This window comes from Ictalurus furcatus, chromosome 13, assembly GCF_023375685.1.
Source record: "Ictalurus furcatus strain D&B chromosome 13, Billie_1.0, whole genome shotgun sequence".
NCBI lineage: Eukaryota > Metazoa > Chordata > Actinopteri > Siluriformes > Ictaluridae > Ictalurus > Ictalurus furcatus.
The window spans coordinates 844,573-857,825 of NC_071267.1; the positions used below are offsets into that span (position 1 = coordinate 844,573).

The 13,253-nt window shown below is 40.3% G+C and overlaps 1 protein-coding gene across 1 annotated transcript in view; it reads left to right on the forward strand.

Moving 5' to 3' along the window:
* The window catches only part of LOC128617184 (CD276 antigen homolog), a 158,540-nt gene that overhangs the window by 27,368 nt on the left and 117,919 nt on the right, over nt 1-13,253 (forward strand). The window lies entirely within an intron of this gene.

Genomic DNA, 13,253 nt, shown 5'->3' on the forward strand with positions numbered 1-13,253 from the left:
TTGTTTTTATCTGTTGCTGTTGATGGTCATCTGTGACGGTAATATACAGCATTATTCTGCTTGTTAGTGCACTGTGACTTCACTTTGAGTTATATGGAGCTAAAAGGACAGTATAGGATGTTATTTATGTGAGGAGGATGGGTTTCTCTACCTGTGCTTCAACTCTGGAAAAAGAAATGCAGAATTGAGGGACTATAAAACTATAAACTATAAAAAATAAAATTAAATAGTTTGTCTGTGAAACTGCCAGTCAACCAGAAGTAATTTCTAATTGCTGAATCACTAAAATCCAACACAAGAGAGTATTGTGGCACTGGTTAAAAAACACAAATAGAGGGTGTAGTTCATGCGTAGACTGGTTTTTCCGGAGGAACAAGATAAGGTACAAGGCTCAAAACATTTCTAGAAGTCACAAGATGTATCTTAGATGTATCTAATTCACAATGAATTGACTTCTTGAGGACAGAATGAAATAGAATAGAGTTTTGTTATGTATTTACAAAATTTTACAATTTTATTTAAGAATACAGAAAAAAAAATAAAGCCATAGCAGTGAGTCTGGAAATAGACATGAGGAATAATGATTATGCATGAAATTACTTTTCTCATTTTTAATAGTGTAAATATCACCAAGTATCAGTTTACGGAAAAAGATGATCAGTGATTGGTTGTAAGAAACACTGGTGACCAGTGATTGGTTTTAAGAAACACTGGTGATCAGTGATTGGTTGTTGGCTTTTCACACTGTTGGTGAGTCGAGTGAACCTGCTCTCTCAACTCATACATTTAACAGCTGTGATGTGAGCAATCTCTACCATCTGCTCAAGATCACTAGATTCATCACTGTGATCCTGAGCCTGCTGGTGCGACAGTACAGGCACTTGTAGCGCCTCCCTGAGGGGAGGAGGGTAAACAGTCCATGAGTGGGATGAGCGGGGTACTTGATGATGCCTCTCACCCTCTGCAGGCATCTTTTACTGTGGATTTCTGTTGTGTTGTATTGTATTGTTGGGAGCTGGACACCGATGATATGTTGAGCAGTTTTCACCACTCGCTTGTCAGTGACTGAGCAGTTTCTGTACCACATTGAGATGCAGTTTGTCAGAATGCTCTCAATGGCACAGAAATAAAAGTTCACCAGGATCTGTGGAGATAGATGAGCCTTCCTCAGTCTCCTCAGTGAAAAAGGCACTATTGTGCCTTCTTGACCACAGTGTGTCACGTAATTGAAGGTAATGGAGGTTAGAACGGATGCAAATGCAGATAAGAGTTTAATTAAAGACAGGCAGGCAGACAAATCCAAAATGTGAGACAATAGCGTGGTCAAAAATAGACAATGGGTCAGACGATCGGCAAACGGGCATAAACAAGGCAAAACAGGAATAGAGAACGAGGGCGAGAACAAGATCAAAACTGTAACAAAACTCACGTAATCCTTCATGAAGTACAAAAAGACACGAGGGGTTTAAATGACAAACGTAATCAAGGGTGAACACAAAACAGCTGAGACTAATGATGACACATACGGGAAACAACCAATGACAACACAGGGGCGGAGACAGGGCAGAAATCACAACAAATGCACGTGTCATAAGTAAATAAATTCAGTGTCACTGAAACTCTGCGTGCTCCAGTGCTTAGCGTGAGGGGAAATCATGACAAAACCCTGCACCCAACCAGCCCCCCTCCAACACCCCGCCCCCCCCCCCCCCCCCGTTTTTTGGGTATTGAGGGCCAGGTTGTTATTGGCGTACCACTCCACCAGGTGCTGGACCTTGTAGGCTGTAACATTGTCTTTGCTGATAAGGCCAACCACTGTGTAGTCATCTACAAAACTGAATGTGGTGTTATAACCATAGGCATGAACCCAATCGTGGGTGTACTGGGAGTAGAGGAGAGGGCTGGGTACATAGAACACCAGTGCTCAGAGTGAGGGTGGAGGAAGTCATGTTGCAGAGCTTCACAGACTGTGGTCTGTGTATGAGAAAGTCCATTATCCAATTGCAGAGGGAGGTACTGATGCCAAGGTGAGTGGGCTTATTTATCAGCTCAGCTGGAGTGACGGTGTTAAATTCTGAGCTGCAATCGATAAATAGCATCGTCACATTGCTGTTATCCAGGTGGGTCAGTTAAGTCTTGATAACTTCAAGTCACTAATGTCAAGTCCCCTCCCCTACCCATTTAACATGTCTGGACACGTTCAGACAGTTGTTGAATTTCATCAGAATTAAAATCCAAAATATTAATCCTCTACTCGCTACTGTCATACAATAGATAGAGCATGTAAAAACACTTCCTCTTACCTTCTCAGAAGGCAGAGTCTTTATGCCTCTGGGCTAGAGAACCAATGAAATCCTTTCCCTTTTGCTGAAGGGGTGTGTACCAAAGGAATTTTACTCACGGAGTAAGATATATGAATCGTCCTTTTGTATGGACTTCGGTTTATTAAAGAACAAAAGAGATTACAAGTAACTTAACTAAGAAATTTATAAAAAGATTTAAAGAAAATAAAATTAAGAAAAACAAGCGACTAAGCGACTACGCGACTACACAGAGTCTGTAAATGGTTTTCTTTTAAGCAGAGACATAAAAACACACCTCTTTAACATTGCGTGGAAGTCGGGGACAGTGCCCAAGGAGTGGAAGACCGGGATGGTGGTTCCCCTGTTTAAAAAGGGGGACCAGAGAGTGTGCGCCAACTATAGGAGTATCACACTTCTCAGCCTCCCTGGTAAAGTCTACTCCAGGGTGCTGGAACGGAGGTTTTGGCCAATAGTCGAACCTTGGATTGAAGAGGAACAATGCGGATTTCGTCCTGGTCGTGGAACAACGGACCAGCTCTTCACTCTCGCAAGGATCTTGGAGGGGGTCTGGGAGTATGCCCAGCCAGTCTACATGTGTTTTGTGGATTTGAAGAAGGCGTATGACCGGGTCCCCAGGGGTTTACTGTGGGAGGTGCTGAAGGAGTATGGGGTGAAGGGTTCCCTTCTTAGGGCTATCCAATCGCTGTACTCCCAAAGCAAGAGCTGTGTCCGGATGCTCGGCAAAAAGTCGGACTTGTTCCAGGTGCGGGTTGGGCTCCCCCAGGGCTGCGCTTTGTCACCAGTCCTGTTTGTGATATTCATGGACAGGATATCGAGGTGCAGTCATGGTGTGGAGGGGGTGCGGTTTGGTAACCTGATGATCTCATCGCTGCTTTTTGCAGATGATGTGGTCCTGATGGCATCATCGGTCCGTGACCTCCAACACTCACTGGATCAGTTCGCAGCTGAGTGTGAAGCGGCTGGGATGAGGATTAGCACCTCTAAATCTAAGGCCATGCTTCTCAGCAGGAAACCGATGGAGTGCCTACTCCGGGTGGGGAATGAGTACTTAACACAAGTGAAGGAGTTCAAGTACCTCAGGGTCTTGTTCACGAGTGAGGGGACATTGGAGCGGGAGATTGGCCGGAGAATCGGAGCAGCGGGAGCGGTACTGCAATCGCTTTACCGCACCGTTGTGATGAAAAGAGAGCTGAGCCAGAAGGCAAAGCTCTCGCTCTACCGGGCAATCTTCGTTCCTACCCTCACCTTGGTCATGAAGGCTGGGTAGTGACCGAAAGAACTAGATCGCGGGTACAAGCAGCCGAAATGGGTTTTCTCAGGAGGGTGGCTGGCCTCTCCCTTAGAGATAGGGTGAGAAGCTCGGTTATCTGAGAAGAACTCAGAGTAGAGCCGCTGCTCCTTTGCGTTGAAAGGAGCCAGCTGAGGTGGTTCGGGCACCTGGTAAGGATGCCCCCTGGGCGCCTCCCTAGGGAGGTGTTCCAGGCATGTCCAGTTGGGAGGAGACCTCGGGGAAGACCCAGGACCAGGTGGAGAGATTATATCTCCACACTGTTCTGGGAACGCCTCGGGATCCCCCAGTCAGAGCTGGTTAATGTGGCTCGGGAAAAGGAAGTTTGGGGTCCCCTGCTGGAGCTGCTGCCCCCGCAACCGGATTAACGGATAAGCGGTTGAGGATGGATGGATGGATGGATGGATAGATAAAAACACTTTTAGATCATGCAGGATCAGATAGTTTTTCTTCCTTCACAAGAAACTAAAATGAGTAATATTCACCCGAGGTGCGGCCCTGAACACTCGTCTGTTTGAAGCTTATATACATCTTTTCGCTTGTGGTTTCAAGCACTAGAGTCTACGATTTCGCTCAAAACCGCAACGCCTTCTCAACGGTGTCCGGATGCAGTTACGAGCGAAAACTCTGAAGCTGCATGTAGAAAACAGAAAGCATGTCTTTATTTGGGTCTTTAACAGATAAACCGAGGTTGGGGATTTATGGTTTTTGAGCACTCGCCTTAACCCACTAATCCCGTAAGAACGATATACCGGCTTGGTCGTCTATGCCAAATACCCGTAAGGCCGATAGAGTGGCTGAACAGTGTAAACGTTATCCCCGTAAGGCCGGTATACCAGCATTACTCTGCTATGATTCCTTACTTATTTAATTATTATATTTTGACCCGGAAGGTTGATGACGTCACAACGTGATGCCATCATTACGATGAAGAATATCCAAGCGTGAATGTTGTTGATACAGTGATCACAGGTACATCTAAAACAGTGAAAAAAAAGAAAACATACACAGTTACACAGGCGAGAGCGAGGATTCTAGATAGTGACAGCAGTGAAAGTTCAGGCTATGTTGAAATTGATAGTGACGCAAACTCTCATGATTCAGGCACTGGTCCGTCTTCATCTTTAGCATCAACCAGTGCAACTGACACTGCAGGGGTTTGGAGTCATAACGTGATCCTGATGGATTCAACTTTCAAACCAAACGAGGCACCTGGTCCTCGTGCTGCAGCCGCAAACTGTACCACTGACACTACTGCGCTGGAATACTTTATGTGTTCAAAACGCCAGTATTTCGCAAAGTGATGTGCCGAGACCGCTTTCTTGCAATATGGAAATTTCTCCATGTGGTTGATAAACATGATCCAAGCATCGACAAGCAGGATAAGTTGTACAAAGTAAGTAAACACCAGAAATAAGTGTTTCATTGCAATTATTATTACAGAAAACAGAACCTGCTGGTCTGATTATCACCAGAAAGTTGACTTTTGCTGCTAAAATGCATTTATTCAAAGGCATTGACCATGCTGATGCTCGTATGCTACTTCTAAATGAGCATAAGGATTTTAGAAAGCAATTTTTTGTAATTTCTCTAGTTAAGAATTGTGAACTAAGTGGAGTAAAAACACTGAACTGCTTCATTTTCAAAGTGATATTACACAAATACATTAGTATAAGTTGTTTCAAGGCCTAAAAATGTTCAAATTAAAATGTTGATTTTGGGCCAATTTTGGCCTGGGAACTCAGGGTGGCATGCTGTTTCTATGGGAAATATAGGGTTGTGGGACATAATACTGTGGGAACTAAGGCATAAGACTGTTAAAACTGTGTGTGTTTTAGTGCTGGCTGCAAAAAACAGGAAGTAAAAACAGGATGCTTGTTTTTACTGGGCTTTCTTCAGATTTAAGCGTTCTATCAATTTTTCCATTTGACCTATTTCTCTAGCAAGGTTAGAGAGTCTCGCTATTTTCCCATTTCTCTGACTTAATTTCCTAATGTATTCAGTCCTCCTGTATTTAGCACGTTCTTTTAACATTTCAGCTTCAGCTGTCATTTGATTTAAGACACTCAATATGCTATCACATTCTTTCACTACACAATAATTTTTCCATATCAGCTTTTCAGTTCTTTTTATATCCAGTGTGTCAAGCTGTAGATCTCTCAGGTCTTGCTGGATGTGCATAATGTCTGGAAACAGCTTTCTCAGCGGCCCCTGAACCAGAAGACTTCAATCAACCCTTGCAAAGAATTGCAATCGAACCGTCAACCCTACTATTAGCGGACAACCCGCTCTACCAACTGAGCCACAGCCGCCCATTAAGCTCTGTACATCTCTCTTACTACTCATCTGATTTGTTTTTAGATTTTGCAGGGTTTCCTTCATAGTTTTTGAAATGCCCTTGGTTTCCCCTGTCAACACAAAACCTCAAAAATTTACACTATCACGTAAGGCTTCTATCTTCTTAAGGCTAGGTTTTAGCCCTCCTTTAGTTAGCCTACCTAGCACTTGATCTAATAGGTCTAAGTGCGCCTCCTCAGTTTGAGTAATTAATAGGATGTCATCTATGTACACGGTTACCGGCAGTCCTGCCAATATTTCTAACATACATCCTTGGAACACATTTGGTGAGTTACAAAGTCCTTGAGGAAGAACTGTGTACTCATATTGACTTTGCTTGTGAGTGAAAGTTGTCTTTCCTTGACTTTCATTATCTATAGGTATTGACCAAAACCCATTCGCTAAGTCTATGTTCGTCAGGTACTTCCCTTTTTCCGTACTATCAATTGCATCCAAAGCATTTATCAGATATCTAGTATCTGATTTTGTAACCTTATTTAGTGCTTTGTAATTCATAACAAATCTCCATATCCCATCTGGTTTTACTACTGCTTGTATTGGAGAGTTAGTAGGTGCTGACTCATTTCTGTCGAGTTTTCTTAGGATACCTAATTCAGTTAGTTCATCTATGGTTTGATCAATCTCTTTTGCAGCCCTGTGGTTTAAAGGATATTGTTTCTGTGGCCGAATGTATACCTCCTTCTATCTTATGAGTATACTTGTGATCTACTTTTCCGCAATCATTTTTGAATATTGCATAGAAGTTTTTGTATTTCCTCAAAATTTCTTTCAATTTCTTTTTATTCTGTCCTGTAGATTCTTTTATTATTCTCTGTATTTCAGCTTCCTGATCTACCTCTTTGTTCGAGCACACTTTTCTGACATCTTTTCCTTCTAGCAAATTATCTGCGCCTATTACACATATAGTAATGCTGATAGTGGTCTAGTGGCACCACCTGCTGGGCTAATGTGGCTACAGCATTTTGCCCAAAGTCAACTTTAGCGGCTAATAAATTAATTTTGGAGTTTCTGTTTATTGTGGGATCCTGTAATATTTGGAATGAGTTTTCTGCATTTAAAGCAGTGTAAAAAGCTCCTTTTGTTTACCATGGAACCTCATCTTCTTCCCACTTATCTTCCTGTGCTAGGTTTATCACTTCAAATGGTTTACTTGCGTGCGTCATTCTATATTGTACATTACCTATCTCAGCCATGGGATAGAGCGGGGTAGGTTTATACATAGGAAAGGGGTTTTGTGGCTGAATTACATTTGCCCCTTTTCTCATTATTTGTTTCTGTTTGGGCCAATTTTTCATTCCAGGCTCTTCAAGTTGCCATGGTTTGAATGTCACCTGAGGTACTTGGGAGTATGGAATTATGGGTGATAGCAGCCTAGCCAATGGGCCCATTAGCCCTGGTTGCAGCCTTTGTGGATTATTAGGTGTACTTTGGTTAATTAAGGCCATTAGTCCCGTCTGCATTTGCCTTCCTACATCATTTATTGGGTGTACCAATCTTAGTTCTATCGGTTCACCTGCAGGGTCGTTAGCTGCTTGTTGAATCCCTATAATTGACTGTGCTACAAAATCAATTACAGGACAATTAAAGATTCCAGTTGACAAGTATGGCATTATTACTACTCTTACCCTTTCTGTTCTTCCTTTATTAATTACTGTCCTTATTATTTCAGCTATTAGAGGAATCTTTTCCTCTAGGTCTGCTGCCGTAGGATTTACAGGTAGCCAGGGCCCTTCCACATGCCAGATTAGTTTAACTTTTAATGTATGCCCTTTCCCTAGCTGCTGGGCAACTATAGCTCCTTTTGGGATAGGCCCATGTCGAGCTACGTAGTCAAGTCCTAATGCTTGGAGGCCATCTCCTGCATTATCACAAATAGCCCTAGCCAACCCTCCTTTATGATTGAGGTCGGCATTAGCTAGATTCACTAGCACATCCCCTTGCTCTTGTAGCGCATCGCCTATAATTACCTGCACAGTTATCCTGCCTCCCATATATATGGGAGTATACATTCTGTTTGGATTTATAGGTAACGGAAGATTGATGGGTTTAGACAGTGGCGCAGGAGGAATAGGCCTTTTTGGAGTTTGTGACGGCAGCGGTGGATCGAGTGGCGGTGGGGGAGGCAGGTTTGGACATAAGGGCACTCTGGAGGCTTTGTCAGAACCGGAGCCTTCTCCGTCTATCTGTCTCCTTCTTGCCTTCAGCCTTGTACTTAATTCTGCCTGTAATCCCTCTGGTTCTACTCTAGATGTCACTGATGACATGCTTGGGGGTTTCGGAGGTGCAACTCTTTCCTCCTTAGCCGAGTTGTGATTGATCGCCTGTTCATATTGTACACTTTTATTTTTAGTTGTGATATCAGTGGTATATTAGTGGGTGCCGGGGTCCCTTCCCTAAGGAACATAGACACTTCTTTTCCATTAAGTGCTCTTATTAACTCTGGCCATGGCCATTGTCCTCCTTCTACACTTATTTGCCAGTGATTTTCGCCTAGGTATTGCAATCTGCCGTTATCTGCCTCTACCCTATCAGGATAAGGCCATGTAATTCCTACATGAACAACTTCATGAGTATATTTCGGACCTTTTTCAGCCATACTCTTTTAGGTCTTTATTTCTGGGATTATCAGGACTTATTTAGATCTTCTCTGAGTCTAAGCGCGCATGGCTTTCCCTGTCTAGTGGCGTAATAGCTTCTCTTACTAGTTTTGTGCCCGTGGTGTGTTTCTTCTATATTCTAGTTATAATTTAATGCTTTTTTATAAGTTATGTACTTTACTCTAGCCGCACATTGGGTGCCATGTTGAATTTCATCAGAATTAATATCCCAAATATTAATCCTCTACTCGCTATTCTGTCATACAATAGATAGAGCACTTTCTCTTACCTTATCAGAAGGCAGAGTCTTCATGCCGCTGGGCTAGAGAACCAATGAAATCCTTTCCCTTTCGCTGAAGGGGTGTGTACCAAAGGAATTTTACTCACGGAGTAAGATATACGAATCGTCCTTTATATGGACTTTGGTTTATTAAAGAATAAAAGGATTACAATTACCTTAACTCAGAATATAAAGAAAATAAAATAAAGAAAAACAAGCGACTACGCAGAGTCTGAAAATGGTTTTCTTTTAAGCAAGACATAAAAATACTTTTAGATCACGCATGATCAGATAGATTTTCTTCCTTCACAAGAAAGTAAAACGAGTAATATTCACCCGACGTGCGGCCCTGAACACTCATCTGTTCGAAGCTTATATACATCTTTCGCTTGTGGTTTCAAGCGTCTACGATTCGATTAGAGTCTACGATTTCACTCAAAACCGCAACTCCTTCTCAACTGTGTCCGGATGCGGTTACGAGCGAAAACTCTGAAGCTGCATGTAGAAAACAGAAAGCATGTCTTTATTTGGGTCTTTAGCAGATAAACCGAGGTTTTGGGATTTGTGGTTTTTGAGCACTCATCTTAAAGCTGTGTGTGTTTTAGCGCTGGCTGTAAATAACAGGAAGTAAAAACAGGATGCATGCTTTTACTGGGCTTTCTTCAGATTTAAGTGTTCTATCAATTTTTCCATTTCATCTATTTGTCTAGCAAGGTTAGAGAGTCTCCCTATTTTGCCATTTCTCTCACTTAATTTCCTAATGTATTCAGTCCTCCTGTATTTAGCACGTTCTTTTAACATTTCAGCTTCAACTGTCATTTGATTTAAAACACTCAATATGATAATGATAATGAGTCTTTATTGGTCACATATACAGTAGAGCACAGTGTGTCAGGAAGCTGTCAGCCCTGATACGGCGCCCCTGGAGCAGAGAGGGTTAAGTGCCTTGCTCAAGGGCCCAACAGTGACAGCTTGGCAGAGCTGTAGATCTCTCAGGTCTTGCTGGATGTGCATAATGTCTGGAACAGCTTTCTCAGCGGCTTTCCAGCTTTCCACTCCGTCTTCCTCCATGTTACTGTCTTACTCTCCTCCTTATTCTTCTTTTTCTCCTCGCGTTTTTCTGTTTCCCCGGACTGTCAAGGTTGGGGTTCTTTACATAGTTTAATTATAATACAGTTTTAATCATTTTCAGATAACATCACATAACATAATACATCAGCTTGTATTTTACATTAAGCTGGACATAATGGTAGGACTGAGGCTACATATATCTGAGATCCTTATCTCCTATACCACAGTTAAGACTGTGCTAGAGGACCTGTAGACCGAATAAATACTATACAAAGGACATTACAGTGTGAGCATCATTTCACTTGCAATTAAATTCTACTAAAGCAATGAATTTGGGAATATTCTCAATTGTGATATGACCAATAGTGGACTCGTGTACAGGCTACACCTGCTAATACATTTGATGGAGCATTTTGCACTACTACACATAGCTAATGCTAGTCATATTTAGCAGTGAAATTTGAAAATCTTCTCTTTAGTTTACCGTAGCTGTGGAAAAGAATGAAAAAGTTTCATTTGACAAATCTGCTCGTGTATAGAGGGCTTTTCATTTGTGTTATAGGAAAGAAAAACATGATTCCATTTCTGCTTATTCGTGTAAACCTCAACTACCTTATGTAATCTAATTTCATGTAATGATACATTTTTTATTTATTTTTTAATCTTTTGTCATTTGCACATATAGCCTTCTAACTCCTCAGCGTTTGGACTGTGGATAGTTCTATGATAGAGATAAAAGTAGTAGACACAGTGTGTTTCTTTTTTGTCTATATTGCTCATTTCATTCAGTGCTTTAATGTCTATAAATCCTGCAGACATGTTACGTATGAGATTTGTATTGTAAATCACACTGGATTTTACTTACTATTGTTATACAACTTAAAGGTAGTCATTTTTCCTGGTTTAAAAGATTGTATTCTACTGGAGAAAATCTAAATGGAGCAACGTAATTTAAAAAAATGATTGTCAACTTAACAACTTGTGTTCATAATTATGGTAATTAAGTACATAACACTTAAATTCCTTTTAAATAATGTGAAAAGAAAGTGTGTTTGTGTGTGTCATAAATTTGGTTGGATGTGTATGGAAATTCATTATTAATCAGCAAAACGGTTCCTTTTTCTGCATCGAAAAAAAATCTGTCTGTATATCCGTTTGTCATTACCCAATATTGAATCTTTTCATGCTCTAACATTTTTTCTATTCTTCCCAAAAAAGGGTGAGCTTTTTTCGGTGCGGTAGGACAAACATCAGCCATGTTGTAAGCTTGCACATGATGCTCTAAGTACAGAGTATTATAAAACCTAGAGGGGTGTTCGACTTTTATAGACAAATTCGTATGCGTGCGTGTGTCTGTGAATGCGTGTGTGTGTGTCTGTGTGTCATATTTTTGTTTGGATGTGTGTGTGTGTTTGTGTGTGTGTGTGTGTGTGTGTGTGGAATACACATGGCCATACTATGTATGAGAACATATGTGTCTGGAATGTATGGGAACCGGATTTAAAGTTTAGTACTGATAATAATCAATTAGCTATGGCCTAAATATTTAAACAGATGTGTGGGAACACAACAGATTACAACAAACCTAACACATGTAACATTATATATCTTTAACTACACCTGTCAAGATCAACGATTATTCTGTGGGAAAGAAGGTATAACGTTATCCATTTTTAACCTTCACCTGTTATGATAATGATGGTTGGTGATGGCTGTTAATGACAACTGTTAAAAAAAATGACGGTTGGTAATGACCTACACCTGTTATGATAATGACAGCTGGTGATGATCGTTAACGATAACTGTTACAATAATGACGGTTTGTAATGACCTACACCTGTCACAGTCATGAAATTTTATGATCTTGCCCTTTGACCTAGACATAGAAAGTAATAATATGTGTCTTTTTGACCTTATATACAAACTATTTCTCTCTCACAGGTCTGATTGTGCTCTATTAAAAAAGAACGAGGCAGAGCTGTTTGAATGTGACTGCTGTTCTATATGTGACTGGATTATAATTGTTCCAGTTCTCCTCCAGTGCAGTTTACTTCATCTGAGTAAAACTTTAAACTTCATTATTAAGGCTTCTCGCTGCAGTTGATGTGATAACGTCTACCGCTTGAACGATCCCTAAATCCAAAACTGTAATATTTTTTATATTATATTATATTATTTATTTCCTTTACATGTTTTACTGCTGTATGTCTCTAAGCAAAGCGTTTCATATTTTTGTTTACAAAGCACTGTATGTATTTGTGTAATATATACTAACATTATTTTTGCTTTTGTTATAGTCTAGCTATTGTTGTGGATGTCTGGTATAATGTAACCACTGGATGGAAAGTGGGGTTTCTGATATTTCTGCTACTGGGGCCACTTCGGACTCTTCTGTATATTCTGTATGTTATTGCTATTGGTAGGTGTTTCAAGCATTTATTGTTTTATATTAAACAATTCTTAATGTGTTTAAGAACAGAGAGAGAGGTACATCAGATCTACATTATAGAATTAATGTACAGATACATTCCAGAAATGTTATTACATGTTTTAAACAATTTCACACAGGCTTAATCAGTCACCCTTTTATTCCTGAAAAAATGGTTGTGTTTGTGCTTTTCTTACTATATTCCCTCCCCAACAGAGTTTTTAGACTGATTACTCTTAGTCTGTGACATAGTGAACCGGTATCAGGATGTATTTATTAAGACATTTCAGAGTAGCTCTGTATGTTCATGATCAAAATAACTGGGACAAACCTCTGTGTATAATTCTAAAATAACTTCTAAAATAACTTCCCTGCTGACGATATCCTGTTTAACATCTCTGTGTATTTATTTCCTTTAAAAAACTTTAGGTTTTGTCATTAATTAACTGTTTAAATTTGTTAACCTGCAGCAGGTGATGAGAGTTAAACACATGGCATGTGGAACAATAAAGAATTAATGCTTATAAATAAATAAATAAAATTACCACAAATACTGCCCCAATTTCTAACTACAGATTTCCTTTATACTGACGTGTGTGAATTCCTCTGATTTTCTGTTTCTCAATCCTACTGAATCAGTTCTGGTGTTGAGGACAACATTATACTATTCATGGTATTTTATTTATCTTTCACAACAAGTGAATAATTCAGTTCTGTAATTATTCACATGTAAATGCATATTGTAATTTGCTGTATTTCCATATTAACACATCGTAGTTACACAGGTCCTTACACTGGAATAACAGCACTGGTGTATAACTGTAGTGTTACCTTTTGTTTCGGGTAGCTGCCATAATACCTGGAATATAAATACCATTCATGTGTTTTTATTTATTGCTCTTTAAAA